This window comes from Tamandua tetradactyla, chromosome 4 (assembly GCF_023851605.1).
Source record: "Tamandua tetradactyla isolate mTamTet1 chromosome 4, mTamTet1.pri, whole genome shotgun sequence".
NCBI lineage: Eukaryota > Metazoa > Chordata > Mammalia > Pilosa > Myrmecophagidae > Tamandua > Tamandua tetradactyla.
This window is the reverse complement of record NC_135330.1, coordinates 169,545,943-169,573,849: the sequence shown is the minus strand read 5'-3', so window position 1 is coordinate 169,573,849 and position 27,907 is coordinate 169,545,943. Positions and strand designations below refer to the sequence as shown.

At 34.7% G+C, this 27,907-nt stretch overlaps 1 protein-coding gene across 6 annotated transcripts in view; it reads right to left on the bottom strand.

The window, feature by feature from the left end:
* PCCA (propionyl-CoA carboxylase subunit alpha) overlaps positions 1-27,907 on the bottom strand; it is a 626,991-nt gene that overhangs the window by 216,824 nt on the left and 382,260 nt on the right. The window lies entirely within an intron of this gene.

The following is a 27,907-nucleotide window of genomic DNA, read 5'->3' as shown; positions in this document are numbered from 1 at the left end:
AATCAGTAAAACTAAATTCTTCTATATTTTGATGGTGGAAATCTGTCAGATTATTGTCACTAAGATTGATGCTAATATATTTAGCTCATTAGAGTATTTTACTCAAAATGGTGTAAGAAATGCTAATTTAAACATATTGCCTATTAAATACCGTATTTTAAAACTGGATTTTGTGTAAACATAAAAATCAACAGCTTCATTTCCCAGACCATGCACAAAAAACAAACAAACAAACAAAATAACAGCATCTTCAATTATAAGGATAACAAACATTTCAAAATCATATTATCAGACACTTGGAAAAGCTTGTTTTCAATTGTACCATTATACATTTAGGAGCGAAATAGTGAGTTAAAACAGTCTTACTAGTCAAAGAATCATTAAGCAATCCTTCATCATAACCTTCACATGGATGGTCTGTAAAATGATCAAGAATAATATGCTGCATTCCATAGCTACTGAGGTCATTTTCTGCATACAAATCTTTGCAGGAAGAAAAAGGCCTTCAGAAAGTGGGCCATTCATCTGTACCAAGTTCAGAGAATTTCTGCACAGTGAAAAGACATGTTATGCAAGCACATAGATGTATTCAGTGGGGGTAGGCAGAACCAGCTACATGGAGACTACAAAGGAGCCCTCCTATGGCTCATGAATAAGTCGAGGAAATGATCAGAAAAAAAAAAAGAGAGAGAGATGTTTAGACAGATGGCCCACTTAAAATGCCTGAGACAGGGTATAAGCAATTTTAATGAAACTTTAGATCTAGCATATGAATTGTTTCTTATTCCCCCCCACCCCACCCAGGGAATTCCCGGGGGGGGGGGGGGAAATACTTCCAAGAAAGACAAAAATTTAGCAATTCATTGAAAACCTACTTTTGGGAAGCTGAGATAAAGAGTCACAAATAAGTTTTATTAGTATCATAAATTCATGTAAAATTCCTCACAGAGCCATCAGCTATCAAAATGAATATAAAAATAATAAAGAGATTAAATGAATTTTAAATAGAAGTCTACTCCTGAACAAAACAAAAATCTAAAACTTATGTGAGAACTTATAATACACCAACATTAAAGTTCTTCAATGCAGAAGAAAGATAAAAGCAGCATTTTCAGAGAACCTCTTTTAAGCTAGAAGTTGTCATAGAGGAAGAATGGAATTCTGCCTATAGGTAATAAAAAATGTATATGTTTGAATATATAAGACTCTGTCGAAAAGCGTGTATTACAAATAGTTAGGGAATATCCCAAAGTCTGGTGTTCTCAGTATTACAAATAATTACAAAGATGTCATCTGAATGTAGAAGTAAATGCAGTTATTTATAATCACCTACATCTTAATATTATCCATATCCCATTTCTTTCTTCTATCAATAAAGGTTTTAGGGTCTCAATTTAAACTTTGGGCACAAATTAGGAAAGAAGAAGCAGTACACCTGCCACACCTGCAGATTCCAGTATCTGAATGACCAAAAGAAAACCCTGGCTGCAATGTTTACTAGCTGTGTAACCTTACAAGTCACTTCTCTCCCTTGCACCTCAGTTTCCTTACCAGTAAAACAAAGATAATAAGAAAACCTAACTTTTACAGTTGATTAAAAGAGAGTGTAAAGCATTTAGAATACTGCTTAGCACATAAATGCTAAATAAGGGTTAGCTATAATCATCCACTGGTACAGTAATATCTGAAATCCCACATAAGAATTTCAACTCTTATGTTTTAAAAAATTTTATTAATATAAAATGTACATGCAGTGAAATGTAAAAACCTTAAATTCTACAATTCCCCTTTCCACTAAATCTCCACTTCCTCTCTCTCCCTCACCCAACCGTGGATTAGATTTATATGTTTTAAAGCTTTACCTAAACAGACTCCAAAAGCATGTAGTCTTTTTTGGGAATACAAGTTTTAATTTCTTATAGGTAAAAAAGCCTAGGAATGGAAATATTGGGGCAAATAGATATCTAATTTGATAAAAACTACCAAACTCTTCCAAAGTCTTATTAATTTTTTTCACTCCCACCAGCAATGGTTTTACTTCATATCCTAGCCACTATTTAATGTTGTCAGTCCTTCTAATTCCAGCCAAATTAGTGAATGTGAGATATCTCATTATACTTTTAATATGCATTTCCCATATGACCAATAATGTTGAGTGCCTCTTGTGCCTGTTGGCCATCTGTTGGCATAAGTTTTTGCCCACGTTTGATTAGGTTGTTGGCCTTTTTGTTATTGATTTACAGGAGTTCATTATTCTAGGTGTAAGGGCTTGTCAGATTTACCTATTGTGAATATTTTCCCCCTTCTATGCCTTGCTTATTAATTATCCATACTAATATTTCCTTTAGTGCTTTCTGTGTCCACGCTAAGAAGTATTTGACTATTCCAAGGTCCAGAAGATATTTTCATGTATTTTCTTTTATAGGCTTTATATGTATATCTATGATCTAGCTCTAATTTTCTCATGTGGTAGAAGAGAAGGGTAGAGGCTCATCTAGTGTTCCAAGGAAACATGTAGAGCAAGTCCTAAACTTTGTTCATCTTTTTGCAAGACTGTTTTAACTATTCCAGGACCTTTTGCATTTCCATAAAACTTCCAAAACTAATGTGCTAATTTCTTCCCCATCCCTTCTCTATCCCCAAAACACAACTCTAATGGGATTATGATTGGGATTCCACTGATTCTGTACATCACCGTAGGGAGAACTAACATCTTAACAGTATTTTGTCCTCCAATCCATGTATGTGATATACACATATTTCCATTTACTTTGATTTTGAAATTGTCTCAGCAAAATGTGGCAGCTTGTGATTTCTTTTGTTAAATTTATCAGAAAACAACCTACATTTTTCAAAAAACAATTTTTTTTTTTTGCCCCATTCTTTCCTGTCCTTTTAAAACTCCAGATAGATGCATGTTAGACTTCCTGATGCACTCCCACAGGCCACTCGGGTTCTCCATAATTTTTTAAATAAATATTCTTTTTCTCTTCTTCAGACTCTATATAATAGCTAAGTTTCTGTCTACAAATTTACCCATTTTTTCCTTTGCAATCACCAATATGCTTTCTAGCCTATCCAGCATATTTTCCATTTCAGATACTTTACTTTTTAGATCTACAATTTCCATTTGGTAATTTGTTATAATTTTCATTTCTTTGTTGGCATTCTCTATCTGCTCTCTATTTATGACCATTTTATTCTTTAAGTCTTAAAATTAATTTTAGTCCATATTTTAAAACTTCAACTTCTGTGAGACCAAAGGGAGAGATGTTTATTTTGTGCAAAATTTATATTGTGGGTAGTGCATTATTTAATTTAACTTATATGGTCAATTGAGTTGAACACCATAAGTACAGGGAATCCTGTATAGGGGGTGAGAACTTGCTGGTTACTAAAGGTTAGTATGATGCCCCCAACATATCCTAGAGCAATCTGAACAATGAATAAAAAATATTTGCACAGTCCTCTTGGGGTACTGGGGAGGAAGGAGGAAATATTCAACTTCTTCATTTGGGGAATTTCTGATATTCTTACAAGTAGTATGGGAAATACCAAATCAACAGGCTAAACCTTTGATCTTGGGGTTTGTCCCCATGAAACTTATTCCTGAGAAGGACAGGCTAAGCCTACTTATAATTATGCCTAAGACTCAGTCCCAGAGAACCTCTTTTGTTGCTGAGATGTGGCCTCTCTCTCTAAGCCAACTTGGCAGGTGAATTCACTGCCCACCCCTGTACGTGGGACATGACTCCTAGGGGTGTAAATCTCCCTGGCACTGTGAGACAGAACTCCCAGAATGAACTGGGACCTGGCATCATGGGATTAAGAAAGCCTTCCTGACCAAAAGGGGGAAGAGAGAAATGAGACAAAGTAAAGTTTCAGTTGCTGAGAAATTTCAAACAGAGTCGACAGATTATCCTGGAGGTTATTCCTACGCATTATATAGCTATTCCTTTTTAGTTTATTGTGTATTGGTATGGCTGGAGGAAAGTACTTGAAACTGCTAAGCTGTGTTCCAGTGGCTTTGATTCTTGAAAACAACTATAACAATATAGCATTAATGTGACTGTGTGATTGTGAAAACCTTGTCTCTGGTGGTCCTTTTATCCACTGTATGGACAGATAAATTTAAAAAAAATAGATAAAAAATAAATTATGGGGGGATAAGGGGCAAAATAAATTGGGTAGATTGAAATACAAGTGGCCAATGCAAGCGTCAAGTAAGGGGTATGGGATGTAGGAGTTTTTTCTTTCTTTCTTTTTCTTTTTTCCGGAGTGATGCTCTAAAAATGATCGTGGTGATGAATACACAACTATGTGATGATACTGTAAGCAATTGATTGTACACCATGCATGGACTTTATGTGTGTGAAGATTTCTTAATAAAAAAATTAATTTAAATGGCTGCTTTAAAGTTCTTATCTGGGAACCCAATTATTTAGTAATCTACAGTTGGTTTTGATTGACAGCTTTTTCTCTCAACTTAACATGACCCTCTCTATAGTGGGCAGCAGCTGAAATTTGAGCTGGTTTTATATGCAGAGCTCCCTGAAGTCTTCTTTATACATGCACATGTCAGGAGTTAATCAACAATTGGAGGAAAGTTACATTCTGATATAGGACTCCTTGTTCTGTTGCTCCCTTTTTGCCAAGATATCCTCCTACAATTTCTAAAAGTTCTGACCACTTTGAACATCATTCTCTGTCATTTCAAGCCAATAAACTGTGGCTAACTGCTTGAAATCTAATCATACCTTGATGCATGCACTGGTGATTACCCTCAAGGGAAAACCCAGATAAATGCAGATCACACCTAGTGTAGTGTCCTTCTTTGAATAACTGAAATCCCTTAAAATCCAAACTAGTTTTAGTTGGTATCCAGAGCCTTCAGATGATTATGTTTTATATTTTCTCCAGAGTTTATAACTATTTTCTGGAGGAGGGTTAGTTGGAAATAAGATACACTATCATTATGGAAACTGAAACTTTTCTATATTGTTTTAACTTTATACCACTCATATTCAAAGGCAAAGGAAGAAAGAAAGGATAGAAGAAGATATGGTTCATATATGGGTGCTACTTCTATTTTCCAGCTGGTAGCCCGGGAACTCTTGACATCTCTACTTGCAACGAATATTGTTATAACTAAATTGAGAGAAGTTTTACAAGCATATTTTACAATTACAAAAAAATAATTCTTAAAGACTCCATGTATCAAGCTTAGAAGAAAGTCAAAATGATGTCTCATTTTAATTTCTAAAATTTGAACTCCAGTACAATGTTGAATAGAAATAACAGCAGCAAAAATCTTTGTGTTGTTCCTGATCTTAAGAGGAAAACATTCACCATTATGTTAAACGTTAACTGTGGGCTTTTCATATATGGCATTCAGAAGTTGAGGCATTTTCCTTCTAAGCCTAGTTTGTTGAGTGTTTTTCTTTTTTTTAATGATGAAAGGCTGTTGGATTTTACCATAGCTTTTCCTGCATTTATTGAGATAATCTGTGTTTTGACATTTAGTCTTTCAATACGGTATAATATATTGACTGTCCATGAATGGTAAAGTAACCTTATATTTCAAGAACAAATCTCTCTTGGTCATGGCACATAATGTGCTTTATATATTCTTTGATTCAGTCTGGTAGTATTCTGTTGAAGATTTTCGTATTATCAGCAATATTGGCCTTTAGTTTTCTTTTCTTGGAATATCTTTGTCTGTTTTGGGTATCATAATAATACTAGCTTTGCAAAATAAGTTTGTAAGTGTTTCATCTCTTCTAGTTTTAGAAATTTGTGACAGGATAGTATCAATTCTCCTTTAAATGATTCATAGAATTTAACAGTGAAGCCATCCAGTTCTGGGCTCTTCTTATTCAGAAGTTTTGTAATTCCTAATCCAATTGCTTTACTTGTTATGAGTCTATTCAGATATTCTATTTCTTCTTCAGTCAGGGTCAGTAGTTTGTCTTTCTAAGGATTTGCTCATTTCATCTAGATTATCTCATTTACTGACATACGATTGTTCATGGTATTCCCTTATAATCCTTTCAATTTTAGTAAGACTGGTAGCATCGTCTCCTTTTTCTTCCTGATTTTACAAATGTAAGTCTTCTTTTTGCTTGATCTTTTCAAAGAACTAAATCTTGATTTTCTGGATTTTATATATATAGTTTTCAAATATGTATCATTTGATAAAAATATCATTAATTTCTGCTCTAATTTTTATTATTTCTTTTTGGTATGGGTTCAGTTGTATCCCCCAAAATGATATGTTGAAGTCGTAATCCCCAGTACCCCATATTATAGACCTTATTTGGAAATAAGTTTATTACAGATAAAAGTGGGCAAGTTAAAATGAGGTCATACTGGAATAGCATGTATCTTTAATCCAATATGACTAGTGTCTTTGTAAGAAAGGGAGAAGAGACACAAAAGAGACACCCTGTGATGATTGTGACAGAGATCAAAGCCCAAAGATTGCCACCAAACCACAGAAGTCCTGATGAAACAAGGAAGAAAACTTTGGCTAGCTGCCGGCAATCCTTAGTCCTTAGCTTGTCTGCCACATAGCAATGTATATGGTACCCTGGCACCTCTGGATGCCATTAATTTCTGGCTTTTTCCTGTGGCTTTTTCTCTCTTTGACCTTCCCTATGAGGTCTTCAGTAATAGGATTAAGAGCTGTCCTGATTCAGGTGGGCCACACTTGAACTGAAATTAACCTCATCAAAAGGTCCCACTTACAGTGGGTTCAAACCCACAGGGATGGATTAAGTTTAAGAACATGCTTTTCTGGGGGTACAAAGTTCTGAACCACCACACTGGGTATGTCCTAATTCTCTGAGAATATTTTCTTAATTTTTGAAGCATAATTTTGCTTGACATAGAATTCTTAGTGAGAGACTTTCTGATCTTTCCTGGGCATATGCACAGTCCTGCACATAAACATAGCGTCCTAGATCCTCAAGAATATCTCAGAACTTTTCAAAGCCTGTAGGCTGTATAATGACCAAAGACAGTAGGTCATAATTTCTGAAACTTGTAAATGTTACCTTATAAGAAAAAAGAGTCTTTGCAAATAACATTAAGAATCTTGAGATTGGGGGATTATCCTGGATGATACCCAGTTGTCCCTAAAGCTAATCACAAGTGTCTTTATATGAGAGGGAAAAGGATATCAGATACATACACGCACAAGAGAAGGTAATGGAAAGGAGGCAGAGATTAGCATGATGTGACCAAGGGATACTGGCAGTCAACAGAATCTGGAAGACACAAGAAAGAGATTCTCTGCTACAGCCTCTGGAAGTAGTACAGCCCTACTGATAACCTCGATTTCAAATTTATGGGCTCTAGAACTATGAGAGAAACTTCTCCAGAGTTTTAAGACCCCAAGTTTATGGTAAACTGTTTCAACAGATAGAGGAAATATACCCCTTATGAAAATATTGTTCCTTACTCTTTCTTTTAGGTTTCTGGCAAGGTTTTTGTCTACCCCAACTGTTATCAAAGCCTCAGGAAGCTATGACATTAAATAATTGCTTCTGTTTGCTTTTGAGATACAGCCTGAGTATAGCAGGGTTCTTCTCATGGGCTTAGCTCCCAGTGAGGTGAAATAACCCTAAGCCCTTGCAATTGGGGCTTTTTCATGGAGTTGCAAGACAAAACAAACTGTGATAATCCTCTAAGGATGATGCTTTCCAAAGTCTGCCATCAATGATGGTTGCAAGGCTATCGGTATCATGGGTACAAGGGTTGTTAAACTGGTTGGTTTTTTTTTATATTTAATACCTTTAATAATACAAACTCCAAATTTAAGAATATAAGAAACTAAAGAGAAAGTACTCCATATCTCACCCCCAAAGTTCACAGTGTGATGAGAACTGTTGGTTCAGATCCCTTACAATATATATTCAAATGCATATACAATTTATATTTTAGATTTGTTTTTATTAAAATTGATCATATCATATAGGTAGGCACTTTACCCAAACTTGCTTTTTGCACCTAACAATATAACCTCATCATCTTTCCAAGTTACATACAGATATACTTCATTCACTCTCACGGTTGTTTGGTATTCCATTGGTGAATAGTTATTTAGGCTGTTTTCACTTTTTCCTACTATTACTGACTTTGCTAACAAAATTATAATTATGCAATTATACAAATTATACAATTGTAAAATTGTATATTTCTGGCAGGATAAATTTTGAGTCATGAAGTTGGTGAGTTAAGGGATATGCCCATTTTATATTTTCATACACTTAGTTTGCTAAATTGCCTTCAAAAAAGTTAAATGAATTTTCATGCCCATTAAGTGTTCCTGGAATGTCTTGTGATACCATGTGCCAGTTTAAAAGTATTATGTACCCCAGAAAAGCCATGTGTCTTTTTTTTTATTAATTAAAAAAAGAAAAGAAATTAACACAACATTTAGAAATCATTCCATTCTACATATGCACTCAGTAATTCTTAGTATCATCACATAGATGCATGATCATCATTTCCTAGTACATTTGCATCAATTTAGGAAAAGAACTAGCAAAACAGCAGAAAAAGATATAGAATGTCAATATAGAGAAGAAAATTAAAATAATAATAATAATAAAAAATATATATATATATAAAAAGAAAAAGAAAAAAACAAAAACAAAAGATACAAACAAACAAACAAAAAAAAAACTATAGTTCAGGTGCAGCTTCATTCAGTGTTTTAACACAGTTACATTACAATTAGGTATTATTGTGCTGTCCATTTTTGAGTTTTTGTATCTAGTCCTGTTGCACAGTCTGTATCCCTTCAGCTTTAATTACCCATTATCTTACCCTGTTTCTAACTCCTGCTGGTCTCTGTTACCAATGATATATTCCAAGTTGATTCTCGAATGTCGGTTCACATCAGTGGGACCATACAGTATTTGTCCTTTAGTTTTTGGCTAGACTCACTCAGCATAATGTTCTCTAGGTCCATCCATGTTATTACATGCTTCATAAGTTTAGTCTGTCTTAAAGCTGCATAATATTCCATCGTAGGTACACACCACAGTTCGCTTAGCCACTCATCCGTCGACGGACACTTTGGCCATCTCCATCTCTTTGCAACTGTAAACAATGCTGCTATAAACACTGGTGTGCAGATGTCCGTCTGTGTCTTTGCCCTTAAGTCCTTTGAGTAGATACCTAGTAGTGGTATTGCGGGGTCGTAATCCATTCTGCCAGTCTATGTCTTTTGATTGGGGAATTCAGTCCATTAACATTTAGTATTATTACTGTTTGGATAATATTTTCCTCTACCATTTTGTCTTTTGTATTATGTACATCATATCTGATTTTCCTTCTTTCTACACTCTTCTCCATACCTCTCTCTTCTGTCTTTTCGTATCTGACTCTAGTGCTCCCTTTAGTATTTCTTGCAGAGCTGGTCTCTTGGTCACAAATTCTCTCAGTGACTTTTTGTCTGAGAATGTTTTAATTTCTCCCTCATTTTTGAAGGACAATTTTGCTGGATATAGAAGTCTTGGTTGGCAGTTTTTCTCTTTTAGTAATTTAAATATATCATCCCACTGTCTTCTAGCTTCCATGGTTTCTGCTGAAAAATCTTCACATAGTCTTATTGGGTTTCCCTTGTATGTGACGGATTGTTTTTCTCTTGTTGCTTTCAAGATCCTCTCTTTCTCTTTGACCTCTGACATTCTAACTAGTAAGTGTCTTGGAGAACGCCTATTTGGGTCTATTCTCTTTGGGGTGCGCTGCACTTCTTGGATCTGTAATTTTAGGTCTTTCATAAGAGTTGGGAAATTTTCAGTGATAATTTCTTCCATTAGTTTTTCTCCTCCTTTTCCCTTCTCTTTTCCTTCTGGGACACCCACCACACGTATATTTGTGCGGTTCATATTGTCCTTGAGTTCCCTGATACCCTGTTCAAATTTTTCCATTCTTTTCCCGATAGTTTCTGTTTCTTTTTGGAATTCAGATGTTCCATCCTCCAAATCACTAATTCTATCTTCTGTCTCTTTAAATCTATCATTGTAGTATCCATTGTTTTTTCCATCTTTTCTGCTTTATCCTTCACTTCCATAAGTTCTGTGATTTGTTTTTTCAGATTTTCTATTTCTTCTTTTTGTTCAGTCCATGTCTTCTTCATGTCCTCCCTCAATTTATTGATTTGGTTTTTGAAGAGGTTTTCCATTTCTGTTCGTATATTCAGCACTAGTTGTCTCAGCTCCTGTATCTCATTTGAACTATTGGTTTGTTCCTTCGACTGGGCCATATCTTCAATTTTCCGAGCATCATCCATTATTTTCTGCTGGTGTCTGGGCATTTGATCAGATTTCCCTGGGTGTGGGACCCGGCTGGTTGAAAGGTTTTTCTGTGAAATCTCTGGGCTCTGTTTTTCTTTTCCTGCCCAGTAGGTGGCGCTCGTGGCGCTCGTCTGTCTGCGGGTCCCACCAGTAAAAGATGCTGTGGCTCCTTTAACTTGCCAATCCGAATCTCGCAGTCGGCCCGGGAAACCGCACGTGGAGGGGGGGTCGCCGGCCACCGCGGCTTGGGGGAGTACTGGTCCAAATTGCCCAGCTGGCCCGAGACGCCAAGCGTGGCAGGAGGGCCCCGCTATCCAACGTTCCCAGTTGGACCAGGAAGCCACGTGTGTGGAAGGGACCCGATCGCCAGCTGCCCCAGCCCGGGAAAGAGCGCGCCCCTCAGGTATCTCACCGCAGCGGATTCTCCCTGCCCGTTCAGCCGTTCCAGAATGGGGTACGCTGTCTTTTTGGTCTCTGTCGTGTTTCGTATTGTTTCTGCTTCTTTAGTTGCTGTTCTGGAGGAGGAACTAAGACCCGCGCGTCTTACTAAACCGCCATCTTCTCCAGAAGTAAGCCATGTGTCTTAATCCTAATCCAATCTTGTGGGGGAACGCTACGTCTTAATCCTAATCCAATCTTGTGGGAGCAGCCATTTCTTTTAATCCTGATTCAGTACTATAGGTACTATAGGTTACTATAGATTTCCAACTATAGGTTGGAATCTTAAGATTAGATCATCTCCATGGAGATGTGACACATCCAATTGTGGGTGTGCCCTTCTGATTAGATGGAGATGTGACTCTACCCATTCCAGGTGTGTCTTGATTAGTTTATTGGAATCTTTCAAAAGAGGAAACATTTCAGAGAATCCATAGAAATGATAGAAAAATCACAGAAATGGCAAAGTCAACAGAAATGACAGACCCAACAGAAACTTCAGAGCAGAGCTGACACAGATAGCAACACTTGGAGAACAGAGACATGGATGTTTGGAGAAGCTTGGAGCCCAGCAGAAGTTGCCACGAGATGTTAAGCAAGCCAGAACCTGGAGAGAACCAAGAGAAGCCAAGAGATGAAACCAAGTCCCAGAGAAGTGAAGTGAGGAACACCCACAGAACAGAGGCTGAAAGCAACATAGCTTTCCGACCCAACAGCCTTCCTTGAATTAAGACATCTCTCCTTGGATGCCTTAGTATGGACATTTTTATAGGCTTATATCTGTAAACTTGTAACTTAATAAATCCCCCCTTTTTTTTAAACTGTATAATATAACATATATACAAAACAATAGTTTTTCAAAGCACTCTTGAACAAGTAGTTACAGGACAGATCCCAGAGTTTGTCATGGGCTACCATGCAATTCTCTCAGATTCTTCCTTCTAGCTGCTCCAGAATATAGGAGGCTAGAAGGTATAAATATTTTTTCTCATCACGATAGACTTTTTTCTTTTTTGTGAAAAATAACATATATACAAAAAACAATAAAGTTCAAAGTACAGCACAACAATTTATTGTAGAACATATTTCAGAGTTTGGTATGGGTTACAAGTCCACAATTTTAGGTTTTTCCTTTTAGTTGCTCTAAGATACTGGAGTCTAAAAGAAATATAAATTTAATGATACAGCAGTCATATTCATTTGTTAAACCCTGCCTTCTCTGTATAAGTCTACCATCACCTTTGATCTTTCTATCCCACTCTTTAGGGGTATCTGGGCTATGGTCATTCTAACTTTTTCACGTAGAAAGGGGCTGTCAATAGTATGGGGTAGGGAGATGGAACTAGCTGATGTTCAGGAGAGGGTGGGCTGTGCTGGTTTGAAAGGATGTCCCCTAGAAAAGCCATGTTTTAATCAAAATCCCATTTACTAAAGAAAGAATAATCCCTATTCAATGCTGTATGTTTGAAACTGTAATCAGATCATCTCCCTGGAGATGTGACTTTATCAAGGGTGATTGTTAAACTGGAGTAGGTGATCACATGTCTCCAACCATTTTGGTAGGTCTTGATAAGTTTCTGGAGTCCTATAAAAGAGGAAACATTTTGGAGAATGAAAGAGATTCAGAGAGAGCAGACCAGAATGACATAGCCACAAGGAAGCAGAGTCCACCAGCCAGCAACCTTTGGAGATGAAGAAGGAAAACGCCTCCTGGGGAGCTTCAGGAAACAGGAAGCCAGGAGAAGAAGCTAGCAGATAACACCATGTTTGCCATGTGCCCTTCCAGATGAGAGAGGAACCCTGACCATGTTTACTGTGTGCCTTTCCAGATGAGAGAGAAACTGTGACTGTGTTCGCCATGTGCCTTCTCACTAGAGAGAAACCCTGAATTTCACTGGCCTTCTTGAATGGAGTTATCTTTACCTGGATGCCTTTGATTGGACATTTCTATAGATTTGTTGTAACTGGGACATTTTCTTGGCCTTAGAACTGTAAGCTAGCAACTTATTATATTCCCCTTTCTAAAAACCATTCCATTTCTGGTATATTGCATCAGCAGCTAGCAAACTAAACAGTGGGCCCTCTAGGTTTCATGACTTATCTTGTCCAGGGACCCATCTGAAACTGGGTTTCAAGGCTACTGCGGAGCTGGTGAGAAGGAAATGGGAGCAGGCCAAATTAAAATGCCACAAACTTTGCTATTCTTACTAAAATTCAGCGGTTTTTCTTCAATAAAGACTTGTCAGATTGTTGTAAGCCTTGGTAGCTTTCTAGAATTCTGGAAATTTTCAATTTTTGCTAGCATTTTCATTTCTTTTCATGGAAGACTGAATAGCCTGCCATTCTGTGAGCCTTACCCTAATGAACTAAAATTTAATTAATGACAATAATTTCGAAAAAACATTGTTTAAATGTCAGTTAGTATTATAAATCAATAAAATTAATATAAATATCAATAGCATAATGTGATAGAAGTCAACATAAAATATATGGTAAGAAATATAGCAAAGATACCACATGCTGCCAAAAATTTGAAAGTAAACAAATAGTTTTAAAATACTGACTCTATCATACCTCATCTGCAAAGCTCTACATACAAAATCTTATATATATACTTAAAACATTATAATTATGTGTTTGAGAAAAATGCATTTAATCACATATCAAATATTCTCTCAGAATTTATTAATTATAAGTCATTATGCTAGCACACTATAAGGGGTACAAAGATATACAAGACAGAGAATTTGTTTCATGGTGTTAAAAGTATAACAGAAGAAATAGTTAACCAATTATAATACAAAGAAAAAAATGGTATGTGCTATAAAAAAATCAAAATAAAGTTAGGTGTAAGTATAGAACAGTAAAAGCTCTGTCCATACTGTGAGGATTATGAATTGTTTGACCGTGGTGATAGCATGATAGATAGCAGGTGACATGGGCTTAAAATGGAAAGATATCAGATCTCAAGACTTTTAGTCTCAGGGACCCTTTAAATACTTATTATTTTTCCAGAATAGTATGGGTAAATTCAAATTTTCCCTCTTTCAATATCTTAATTTTAACATATTTATGACATTTTTCATAGGGAATATAAAATTCCCTGGAAAATCAATGACAGACAAAATAGTAGAATGAGTTCTGGGTTTGAATTCAGAAAACCTGGGTTCCAAACTAGTCTTTACTGCTTATTAAGATTATGAAATGGTGCAAGTCTCTTAACCTCTGTCTCTCAGTTTATTTAAATCCTAAATGAGAAAAATTATATCGTTCTACCAAGAAGGTATAATATTTAAATGGGTAATATTTATGAAAGGAACTAGTACAGGATTTGACATTGTGTAAGCACTAAATCAACATTAGGTGAATCTGTGAGTGGATTAAAATACTTTGAATATTTAGTATTTTATAAAATCACAAATAGATGCAAACATTTTAATTAGTGCTAGTGTAGTAGGAAAGACACATCAAGTTCAACAGCAGATACACAAGCTTTATGCATTTACTAATGATTCAATGGAAAATGAAGGTAGCCATAGGACAATCAAAAGGTTGTAAGACTTTTTTTTTTTAATAAAATAGTATATCTCAGCAAGTATTCATTCAGCAGAAATGGAGTATGAGATTTCCTCAGTGAGGGAATATATTGTATTAGTTTGCCAGCTGAGGGAATGCAACATACCAGAACTGGAACCACTTTCAAAAAGGGGGATTTGATAAGTTACAAGTTTACAGTTATGAGCCTATAAAATTGTCCAAACTACGGCATCCAGGGAGAGACACCTTAATTCAAGGAAGGCCAATGGGTCAGCTGGGTAGTCATGTAGTTGGCAACTGCTTGTGGTGCTTTCAGCCTCTGTTCCTGTGAGGGTTCCTCATTTTACTTCTCCAGAACTAGCTTTCATCTCTTGGCTTCCCTTGACTTGCTTCCAGGTTCTGGCTTGCTTAACATCTCATGGTGATGTCTGCTGGACTCCAAGCATTTTCAAACATCCATATCTCTGTCTCTGAAGTAGATGTCTCCCAGCATCTACATCTGCTCTCTCTGTGGGCTCTGGGCATCTCATTTGACTCCAAAACTGTTTCCTTTTTTTAAAGGATTCCAGAAACTAATCAAGACCCACTGTAAATGGGCAGAGTCATGTCTCCATCTAATCAAAGGGTCACACCCAAAACTGGGTGTGTCACATCTCCATGGAGATCATTTAAACAAAAGTTTCCAACCAACAGCACTGAATCAGTATTAAAAGAAACAAATGTTTTCATAAGATGGAATTAAGATTAAAACATGGTTTTTCTGGGGTATATAATGCTTTCAAAGTGGCATATATACATGTTACTGTTAGTTTCTTTACCATTCATTCTCAAAGAGAAACTCTTTAATGGCTTATCTATCAACCAATCCCCATTACAGAATCTATTCAAGTGCGTATCATTCCAGAAACATCCATATGACATCTTAATAAAGAGTTAATTCTTATGCATTCACCACCGCAGTCAATTTGAGAACATTCTCATTTCTCCAGGGGAGAAAAGAGAGTTAAGTTTATAGATTAACATAAAAAAAAAAATAATAACAACAACAATAGGCACTGCTGACTAGAAGTGGAATAATAGTTCATGGATATGTAATTTTTCCAAAAGATTTAAAAGGACTAAAAAATAGGGCCAAACTAGATGAAAGTCTTACTGGACTGGTTATAAAGAAAATCAATTATATGAAAGAAGTACTGAGAGAATTTAAATATGCCTGTGATGGTCAGGTTCATGTGTCAACTTGGCCAGATGGTAGTGCCCAGTTGTCTGGCCAGGCAAGCACTGCCCTGTCTATTGCTGTGAAGACATTTCATGGACTTAAATCATGACCACCTTGGCTGCATCATAGCTGACTGCATTTGCCATTAGCTAAGGGGAGTGTCTTTTGCAATGAGTGATGCTTATTCTAATCACCAGAAGGCTTTTAAGGAGGATTCAGAAGAGACAATCAATCTTTCTGCTTCAGCCAGCCACCTTTTCCCAAGAGTTCACTGGGGACTTTCATTGGAGCTGCCAGCTTGCAGCCTGCCCTACCAATCCTGAACTCATACATTCCCACAGTTTCGTGAGACACTTTTATAAATTTTATATTTATAGATATCTCCTGCTGATTCTGTTTATCTAGAGAACCCTAGCTAATACAATACTTTCTTGGAAATACACTTCTGGAGATAAACTTCTCTAAGTATACTTTTAACATATAGCCAATGTGAGGAACTTTAACAAATTTTCAGAAAGAAAAAAGACAAAAGAAATATTTTAATAGACAATCTAAAAAAAGAAAAAGTTCAAAGAGCTACCTTGACTCAAATATTTCATTGACTGTTTCTTAGTAATTCAGTGGTTTCTCATTGCTTTTAGGATTAAGTCCAAAGTGCTCACCCTTTAAGCCCATCTTCCCCTACTCTTCACAACTGCACTCAGCCCTGTGTATTCCAATGTTCTAGATTGTAAGCTGTCAGTGTGCAATATGCCAGAAACAGAATTGGCTTTTAAAAAGGGGAAATAAAGTTGCAAGTTTACAGTTCTAAGGCCATGGAAATGTCCAAGTTAAGGCAAGTCTACAAAAGTGTCCAAATTAAGGCATCCAGGAGAATATATCACAGTTCAAGAAGGCCGACAATGTTCGGGGTTTCTCTCTCAGCTGGAAAGACATGGTGACATCTGCTAGCTTTCTCTCCAGGCTTCTTCAGTGTCTTCCCTGGGGCTGTCTTTCTATTGGCTCTGTCTCTGGTGTCTCTAAAGCTTTTTTCAAAAATGCTTCCTTCTTTAAGGGCTACAGTAAGCAACCCCACCTTGAATGGCTGAGGACACATCTCCATGGAAACCATCTAATCAAAAGCTACAACCCACAGCTGGGTGGGTCACATCTCTACAGAAACAATCAGAAAGATCCCACCTTGCAATATTGAATGAGGATTAAGGGACATGGCTTTTCTGGGGTACATAATAGCTTCAAATTGGCATATCCAGACACGCTGAACTTCCTATAATTACTAAAACTATTCATGAACTCTCTATAGTGCCGTCTCCCTGGTATAGTTTTGCTTACCTAAACCCCTTTGGTTCTTCCTATCTCAGCTTATACATCACTTCCCCTGAGAAGCTGGGGAGCTATCAGTGACTTCTCTTTCACTTCCACCTAAGTCCCTGCACTGACTTGACATTCACGTCTTGACCATGAATCCAATCAACTGTTATAGCATACCACAACAACCTGAACTTTTCCTCTGTAGCACTCTTGCAAGTTAACTATTTTTTAGACATCTATTTATCAGGTTTTAAGTTTCCACAAGGCAAGGGTTGTCGGCTTTGTTATTACTATAAACCTGAGCAATCTATTAAGGGAATGCTATTTGTTATTTTTTGAATGATCCACTAACTCAAATTCCAAACATTAAAGGTTACCATCATTAAAATATGTATTAATATATATAAAACCTGAAATAAGGTTATCTTTTTGAAGTGGATGATCAAAACCCTGGTTACCCAGAACAGTGTCATCTAGACATGTGGCCCTTAAAAGCACTCAAGATATGAAATTACTCTTACAAACTGTGATAAAAAAGAATTTCCACAGAGATCAGATAATGAACAAACAACATGCATACAAATAAGTTTGTTTGTTTGTTTTCTTTTACTTGGGCAGGCTCCGGGCATCAAACCCAGGTCTCTGGCATGGCAGCTGAAAATTCTGCCACTGAGCCAACATTGCAACCACCCCAAATAAGTTTTTGAATAGTACAATTAAAATATAGTTTAAAAGAAAAAAACATGTACAATTTAGAGTTTATTTTAAACATTAACATGAAAATTTTAATGCTTGTATTAAGGAATATAAAGATATTAAAACAGCTACCTACGCTAATATCTTTTAAAATAACAATTCTTCCAAGCAACGTGAGTTATTAGTTTCAGCTCTTCCTTTTCTTACACATCTCTATGTTTCTTAGTATTTCCCAAATTTCAAAGAACAAATTGAACCAAAATTATCATTGGAGATAAAGATGAAAAGATTAACTTTATAAAGAGAAATTCAAGTCTATTTAATTCAATTTCAAGAATCAAGAACTAAAAATATGACTTTTCATCATCACCAATCTATTACTACTTAATTATATACTTTAAGGAAAAGGTGGCAATAAAGTAAATTGATGAACAGACATTAATGAACAAAATGCCTGATTCAATCTCTAAGAAGAGATTTTTAATTCTAAATATTATTTTCATCTGTAACCAAATTTATAAATCACTATAGTATTTATATACACATAAACAGAAAAAAGCATTAAACTGAAAAAAAAACAAATAATGTCTTTAAAAGATTATTTTCCATTTTCACCTATTCCAATACTCTCTTAAATTTGTACTTTATCTCACTGTCAAATTTTTTTGAGCCAGCTTTAAATCCTTTCTTGGAATAAGTAAGCATAAATATATACAAACATTTCTGTTACCTAGAGAAAATTGTCTTACTGAGGGATTAACTTGGATTTTTAATAATAATCTGTGTATTATATAAATTAATCTATTGATATTTTATTGTAAATGCAGTCATAGAGTTGATTTAGTTTCAATTCAAAAATCAAGAATTGCATTACCCTATAAAAATACCCAGAGTTCAAAGTATTTAAAGGGGGTTAAACGAAATGCAAACATTTAATGCAACATTAAACATGTGAAATAAAAACTTGATTGCCTAAAGAAAGCATGCTATGCTGTTACCCTGGTGACAGGTAAAAATAGGGATTCTGAGATGAATAGCTGTATGATATGAAATTAAAATGTTTCACATTGAACAATCCAAAATGAATTGGGAAGGTTAGAGCAGAGGAGAGAGAAATCAATTCTCCAGTGGCAATACTGAATGGGAAAGAAGTATGAATAGGATTTGCCAGTGGGGTGCAACAGCTGCCAAATATTCTGCAGCCAAAGAATTACAATAATACTGATGAAGTGTGCAAGAGCTTTTGGAATCATTGGAGGCAACAGAGAAATTCTGTTTCAATACTGAGACTATTCTGTCTTCCAACCAACTCATAACAGGATAACTGAAGAAAAGTATTTTAAAATGCAGTATTTAGCAACAAGTATAAATATGCCATCTTATTCACTTGTTTAATGCTCAATCTTATGCAGGTTTCTAAACCACCCAAGAGATAGTCATATTAAATAAATGAAAATAGTATAACAAAGATAGGAAAAAGGAAGATAAGTTTAATTGGTGTTTTCTTCCCTCTTGCTTTGAAGGGATTAATTTGCTCAAATAAAAGTGGATATTTCCAAAGACATGGTATAATTATGTATGTTTATAATAAATGTCCAGAGTATTATTTCTTCTTATATAATCACTTATCAGAGCATTGATTTCATCATATTGAAGTAGCTTATCTGAGAACATGTATGAAACAAGTAAGATATATAAATTGTGTTTTATTTCCACAGATAGTGTTACCCTTCAATGATTAAGATATTTCAAAACGTTTAACTTTTATCATCCATATGAAAACAATAACAGGTAAGTGAATTATAAATCTAAAACCTGGGAAGGCAACTATATTATAGTAGCATGGAAAAAAAAAAACAGGTAATTATATCTGTCAGAAAAAAAAATCAGTATAAATTGATTCTCCATTTTTTCAGGAAGCCAAATGAGAAAAATATATACAATTGTAGATAGGACAACTGCAGATAGAGTTTTAGTGAATGTCATTTCACATTATGTTAAATTTAGAAGTTAAACATAGCACCGTATAACACAGTGAGCCCTATTATGGATGATGGACTAGGGTTAACAATACATGTACAGGAATGTTCTCCACCAATGTAACAAATGTATGACATTATCACAAGATGCTAAATATTAGGGCAGTATATGGGGGAAAAGTATACCTAATGTAAACTATGGACTACCATTACTAGTACTACTTCAATATTACAACAATTGCAACAGTAACAATGTGACATCATTACAAAGTATCAACAGTAGAGAGGTATATGGGATCATTGTATTTCTTGAGACTTTTCCATAAAACTATAACTTCTCTAACTGAAAAAATGATATGTTTTTAAAAACTATGCAAAGTTGTCTATTTCAGGTTTAATATTCTCTTTTACTTGGAAATTAAAGATATTGAATGCTTCATTGTTCTGTTTCTGTTTATAGTAAATGTTTGTGGAAGTCATACAAAAGATAGCAATTTTTGAAAAATCATCTTCCTGTCAACTATTGATTTAAAATTCTAATGCCAAAGACATTTCAACAATAATAGTACAATACTTCAATATCTCACACTTCTCTACAGATAGAACAACCAAAGAAATAGAAAACTTAAACAATTTGATAAACGAATTATACCTAATAGACATATATAGGTTATTAGACCCCAAAACACCAGGATATACATATTTCTGCAGTGCTCATGGAACATTCTCCAGGACAGATCATATGCTGGGACATAAAACAGATCTTTATAAATTTAAATACAACGAAATTATTCAACACACTTTCTCTGATCACAATGAGATGAAGATGGAAATCAATAACTACCAAAGAATGAGATTAAATGGCACACTCTTAAACAACCAGTGGATCAAAAAAGAAATCAGTAGCTATCTGGGGAAAATGAGAATACAACATATCAGAACTTATGGGATGCGGGAAAGGCATGCTAAGAGGGAAATTTAATGCCCTAAATGCCTATATTAAAAAAGAAGAGAGAATTAAAATCGAAGACTTAACTGCTACCTGGAGGAACTTGAGAGAGAAAAGCAAACTAATCGCAAAGCAAATAGAAGAAAAGAAATAACAAGGATTAAAGAAGAGTTAAATGAATGGGAGAATAAAAGAACAACAGAAAGAATCAATAAAACCAAAAGTCGGTTCTTTGAGAAAATCAATAAAATCAAGGAACCACTAAAAAGGCTGAAAAAGAAAAAAAAAGAGAGAGGATGAGCAAATAAAATCAGAAATGGGGGGATGGATCATTACCCCAGACACTGAAAAAATGAAAAAAATCAAAACAGGACACTATGAACAACCATATGCCAACAAACAAGTCAACTTAGATGAAACGGACAAATTCCTGGAAACACGTAAACAAGCTACACTGCTTCAAGAATAAAGAGAAGACGTCAACAAAATAATCACAAGGAAGGAGATTCAATCAGTCATCAAAAATCTTCCTACAGTTTGTCCAGGTGAGTGTGATGCCCTGATAAATCCTAGAGTGATTTGAACAGTGAATAAAGAGGTATTTGCAATGTCCCCTTGCGGGAATGGGAAGGGGGGGAAACTTCAACTTACTTATCTGGAGAATTCCTGATATTCTTGCAAGCAGTGGGGACAACCAAATCAACAGGCTGAGCCCTCAATCTTGGGGGTTGTCCCTATGACACTTATCCCCGCAAAGGATAGGCTAAGCCTACTAAAAATTAGGCCTAATATCATCCCCCAGAGAACCTCTTTTATTGCTCAGATGTGGCCTCTCTCTCTCTCTCAGCCAACACAGCAAGCAAACTTACTGCCTTCCCCCTCTCTATGTGGGACACGACTCCCAGGGGTGTAACCCTCCCTGGCAGCATGGGAGATAACTCAGACTGGCCCTGGCATCATGGGATCAATGATGCCATCTTGACCAAAAGGGGGAAAAAGTGTCACAAATAAGGTATCAGTGCATGTGAGAGTTAAATAAAGTTGAGCAGCTACTCTGGAGGGGTCATTCTTACACAATCCTCAGCTAGACATTGTACCTATTATAACTTGCCAAACTCCAACCAAAACCATTTCTGCCAATCCTGCCAATTCTAAAGAACAGCTAGGGCATTATATAAGATTCTACAAAAGTTCCATGCACTAGGATAACTTTCCTGAACCTACAACCTCCAGATGGGCCAGATAAGTAAAGGACTGAAATGCAAAGGGGCCAGCCTCTCCAGAACATCATCTAGTTCATCCCCCTATCCCATATTATCAACAACCTCTTCCAACATGAAAAAGTTAGAATGGGTATAGCCTAAATATCCATAAAGAATGGGAAAAAGATCAAAGTTGATGGTGGAGACAGAGAAGGTAGGGTTTAACAAACAAGTTAGACTGCTGAATCATTATTATTACATATTTTATTACATATTATATTTCTTTTAGTCTCCAGTACCTTGGAGCAGCTAGAACTAAAAACCTAAAATGGTGGAATTGTAACCCATACCAAACTCTGAAATCTGTTCTACAGCTGATTATTGCAATATGCTTTGATATTTATTGTTTTTTTTAATATATATGATTTTCACAATAAAAGAAAAAAAAAGTCAATCGTGATGATAAATGCACAGCTGTATGATGATATTGTGAACCACTGCTTTTACAGTTTAGATGATTACATGGTATATATAATGTCAATAAAGAAATAAATAATTAAAAAAAAAAAAGACCAAAGGAGGTAGAGTTATAAAGGAGAATATTGGGCTTAAAAAATGAGTATGACTCCTGAATCATTGCACTGATATTTCTCTTAGTCTCCAGTGTCTTGGAGTAGCCAGAAAGAAAAACCTAAAATTTGGTAATCCATACCAAACTCTGAAATCCCTTCTATAACGAATCATGGTGGTGTGCTTTGAAATTTATTGCTTTTTAGTACATACGTTATTTTTCAGAATAAAAAAATTCTAATGTTATACTGTTTTAATTTTGTGCAGAAACTGAATGAATTTAAAAGAAGCTACAGAATACATTTACTACACATTTACTAGGTGAACTCTTGTCCCATCTTCCATCTCTTATATTTTGGACAAACTCCTGATTTTTGTGCTATTGGTAGCTTCCACTTTTTTCCTTAAATTATACTTTTTAAAACAATAAAAAAAAAGCCCTCCTTCTTTAAGAACTATTATTATTTCCACATTATAGAAGAAAAAATTGAATCAAAGAGAGGTTAAATAATTTATCCTAAGATAATCACTAGAGGTTGGCAAAATCATGGAGAAATCCAAGTCTCTGGCACAAAAGCCTGTGGTCTTAAACATGAAGTTATACTGAAGTCTAGCCAACCAAACAAGGTAAGAAAAATATATATAACACAGAAAGGAAAGAACTGATTTGTCATTATTAGAGAATGTAGTGGTCATTTTAACTGATTACTCAACAGCCATTTCCCACTGGAAAATTAGTCCAAAAGTATCATGATAATCCAATTCTCTCTGTAGTGAATAGCTTAGGAATGGGCAGGTAATTCACTTCTGGCCAATAAGAATTATAATGTAGTTAGTTGAGTAACTTTTGAGAAAGGCTTGCTCACTTCTTAGAGACAGACACAATCTTCTGAACCTGAAACTTCTGCATGATCCTTACGCCCTTATGAAAAAGCACACACATAGAAGAAAACTAAAAATAAAAGAATCACATTAAAGTGACACAGTAAGCTATCATGCTGCATCTCATCTTTCTATCCTGTGACCCAACACTATTTGATAAGTGATGATAACTTTAGTTTGAATCAGTTTCTGTCCGTTATACCCAAAATCATCCAAAGGGCTACAGATTATTATATGATTGGTCCTGTATAAACCCACTAAACTGTTATTATAATGGATATTTAAAATTTAGCAATGAGTTATTATAAAAGAAATACAAATATCATCAGCTTTTCTTTTTCAAATCAGTAAGTTAATAGTAAAAATACAAGAATTTTCTTTCGTGAATTATTACAAATGCACAATATAATTACGAGGTGGTAATAAGGTGGTATATAGGAAAAAATACACCTGATGTAAACTATGGACTACAGTTAACAGTAGTATCTTAATATTCTTTCAACAACTATAACAAGTTACCATACTAATGCAACTATCAACAATAGGGGGGTAGGTATGTGGGAATGACTGTCTTGTAAATCTACAACTCCTCTAATTAAAAAATATAATAATTAAAAAAAATATTATGCTAAGTGAAAGAAACCAGACTTTCTATATATTGTACATATATAGAAACTATATATTGTATGATTCCATGTATAAAATGTAAATATAGATATATTTATAGAGATAGAATTAGATCAATAGTTACATAGGGCTAGAAGATAGAGGAATTGAAAAATGATTAAGGGGTATGGAGTTTTTCTTTTTGGAGTAATGAAAATGTTCAAAAACTGTGGTGATAAATGCACAACTCTGTGATTATACTAAAAGCTATTAATTGTACACTTTGGATGAACTGTATGTTATGTAAATATATCTCAATAAAACTTTTTAAAAAATAATCATTTAGAAAATGAGAAAAATATACCATCCATAATAATACAATAATATAAATCATGTGGAAATAAATAATAAGAAATGTGTAATTATAATAACAGAAAATTATAAAGTCTTAAGGACAGAAACAAAAGACACTTCAAAATGTAGTCACATCATTTTCTCAATGTTTTAAAAATGACTGTTCTACCAAAATTTACTTTGACTTTAAGGCAATTCCAACATCAAAGTTCTTCCAAACCTCAGCTAGAAGAATGTAGAGTAAATTTTAGGAGAAAAAAAAATTCAAGGACAGAAAGACAAATCAGTAGAACTGACGGGAAAACCAAGAAATTGCCCAGTATATAGTTAAGGATTTAATGTAAGGTAAATGTGACGTTTAAACATCAATAAGAAAAGAAGAGACTACTCAATAAATTGGACTGATTCTACTGATTGACTGTTTGAAAAAAATTACAATTCTTTCTTATATCACACCCCCAAAATAAAGTTGAAATGTAAAATGCCAGTGTAATAAAAGAAAATTATGTAAGAACAGGAAATAGAGTTTAAGTAAATATTTTAAATAATCTTAGGTAGGAAAGATATTTCTAAGAAAAACAAAATTCTGAAGTCATAAAGAAAAAAATGATAGTTATGACTAAACATTAAAAACACACTTGAATGTGTTTCATTATTTACCAGACTATAAGAAACTCTAAGACATTCAATTATGTACATCACTGAAGATAACTGAACCCCAGTTTCTTCTTTCTTGTTTATTTTAAAGCTACATGGTATGAAGAATGCTACTTTCCATTATTGACAGTTTTTTATTTATTCATAATGCATTTACTTGGCTTTGTACTATAACAGAGATCTTACTTTTTATTTCATTAAAAGAAATGAGATGAAATCATTTGTGCACAGAAACAAAATTATGCAAGAACAAACTTCATATAACTAGTAAATGTTAAAAATCTTTTTCACATGATTCTTACCAAAACTCATTTCCTTCCACTATACCACAGAGTATATTTATATAATATACAGAGACAGAGGAAATAGACACATGAGTATGTTTTTTTTCTGTCAATTTTTTAGTTATAAACTGTTACTATGCTTGGGGAACAGGATGTAAGTAAACTTCTAAATCACAAAGAAGAAACTCATTTCAAAATATATTAAAGTGAATTCCAAAAGGATTCAAAAGTTAATTGTTGCTTGATTTTCCAACTGCTTTATAAAATAAGTGTTTAAAATCTCAAACATGTCCTTTGAGGAAGGGCAAAAAAGACGAAGGAAGAAAAAAAAGAAGGAAGCAAGCAAAAAAAGTAAAGCCATCAAAATTTAATGAATGTATCATGTAAATGCAATAAACAATACTTTTATAGAACCCAGGGAGTCAATATTTACTTCCAAACATCCTAAAATATATTTTATGTATGAAAAGAAATAACACTACCTATAACCGCCTCAGCATGGCTTCGCCCAGAGGACTGACCTCTAAAAGACAGTCAGGTTTACTCTGAGCCATGTCACTGCCTAATTCTTAAAACATGCCACAATAATTTGAGAATGCAAAGCAGTCCTCTGCTAGGGAAGACAGATTTGGTCGCCAGCCATTCTACCTCCAGGAAAGTTGTCCTGTTCCTCCCCAGAAATGTTTCATTTCAATAATAAGTTAGTCAAAGAGTTTAGCAGAAAGATAATTATCAAAGGCTTAGGAAGGTTGAGTGATATGACATAATAAAGGCTGGAGGACAATCCCCAGAGTTACAAAATCTAACAATGGAAAGGAACAAATGCAGAAACAACAGGGAAAGAAAGGAACAAATGCAGAAACAACAGGGAAGGAAAACAGTATGGAAACACAGAATGGCACCCTCCCTGGTGTCTGAGAAGCTTGGGATAGAAAAGGTGAACTTAACCTTATTGTCTGAGGTAAGAACAGTGCCTATCTCAAAAAGTTCACTCCTGGACTGTGAACACATTTGGAACGAAAGAAAACAGGCATCATGAACACAAATAAATTAACAATTGCTTAAAGAGACGAAAATGTTACCTTTACTATTTTTCCTCGTTATTAGTTAGTGAAACAAATTATATCAAACCAAAATGCCAACAAAATAATTTTGGCTTCAAACAATATGAAGCAATTGTTCTTCACAATTTTTAATGATTCACTTCTGACAACATAAGTGTTGAACAAAAGAATCATTAAGATAACTCCATGGTAAGTTAATATATATTTATGTAAAGAATTAACTATATTCATCAAAGTTATTTTACAGTCATCTGAAGAAAAACTGTTTTCTGATATTAACTTTTTTTCCAAAAATGCACCACTATCATTTTACTATTCGAATACAATGGGTAGATATTATTAATGTCTTTTCCAAGTCATAAATGATGAAAGAGTAAAACACATAGAGAAATTGGGAAAATAAGATCAGCAGCCAAAAAAAGCAATACAAAGGAAGGGCTGTGCACTACTGGGTTTGGTACCATAAACATTAAATGAGTACACCCATGACATAGCAATCTGAAGTCACACCTGGTGAGTGACACTTAAATTCCATTACCAAGCTAATAATGAAAACACTCTCTGAAGCCAAAATGTGAACATTCAACCATTCTACATCAGCTTTGGTGTCATCAAACAAGCAAAAACAAGTTAGATTCACTTTGTCTAAATGTTAACACTTGAAACTTGACAAAACCAAAATACTGTCTAGATGTTACAGATCTCTCTATTACTATACAAGCTACCAATTTCACAATCAACCAGACTGCTAAATAAATAAGTTCGACAGAAAATGAATACACCAAAAATAATCAGTTACTTACTGTACAAGAAATATACATGCTATTACCTACATAACTGATCTTTTTTTGTTTTTCAACATCTAAAGGATAATGAGTTCAAAAACAATATGAGAGATTTAAAATTTTAGAAGGCACCAATCAAAAAATTTAAATTTTTGAGGTAGAAAATAAGCAAAAGACAAACAGAAAGACCACTTCCTAAAGTCCACTTTATAAAGCAATTCCTCTAACTATATCAACAAAGTCAAACAAATGCTAGTATTTGTAACATTCATAGTATCAGTAAATGTCATAAAGTACTGGACTGTGTTTCCCAAAAATTATACAGAATGCTAATTTCCAAAGAATTCTTGAAAAAAGTTTTCCATGAAAATAAAAACAGTGCAATAATATCTCCCTCTTAAGAGATTCAGATACACTTCAGTCTACTAAAGTCTCGGAGTAGCTTCTGACTTTACAAAGGGATTTTCCACATTTATTTAAGTAATAGATTTTTAATATCCCCTACCCCCCACCAAAAAAAGCTAGTGCTCTACTGACAAAACTTTAAGGAATACAATTCCAGTTCAAAATTATGAGTTTGAGTCTTAGAAAAAAATAGTAATGAGTACTAAAGTATGCTTCAAGCATTTATTAACAGATTGCCAAAAGGTCATAGATACTATATTATTAAAGAAGAAACAGTTCATCAAAAGTATAGAAATGCATTGAATTGTTAAGCCCATAACGGGATAACATTTGCTGAGGAGACTATCAACTGGCCATAGAGGTGAGGGTCTATTTCTGAACTCTGAATTCAATTCACTGGTTGATAAATCAATCCTCACATTACAGTCAGTTGATTTTGACAAGACTGCCAAGACCACTCAACTCGTAAAAGACAGTCTCTTATAGAAGTGAAGGCAGTTCACTAATGGGTCTGTAAGTAATATTATCATACTGAAGGTGAACATGATTGAAAGGGTATGGATTCATGTGTCCCTGCAATTAACACTACAAATATAAATAAATTCTTTTTTTGAATTTTTTTAAATACCAAAATACACCAAACAAATGCAAACATTCCTATT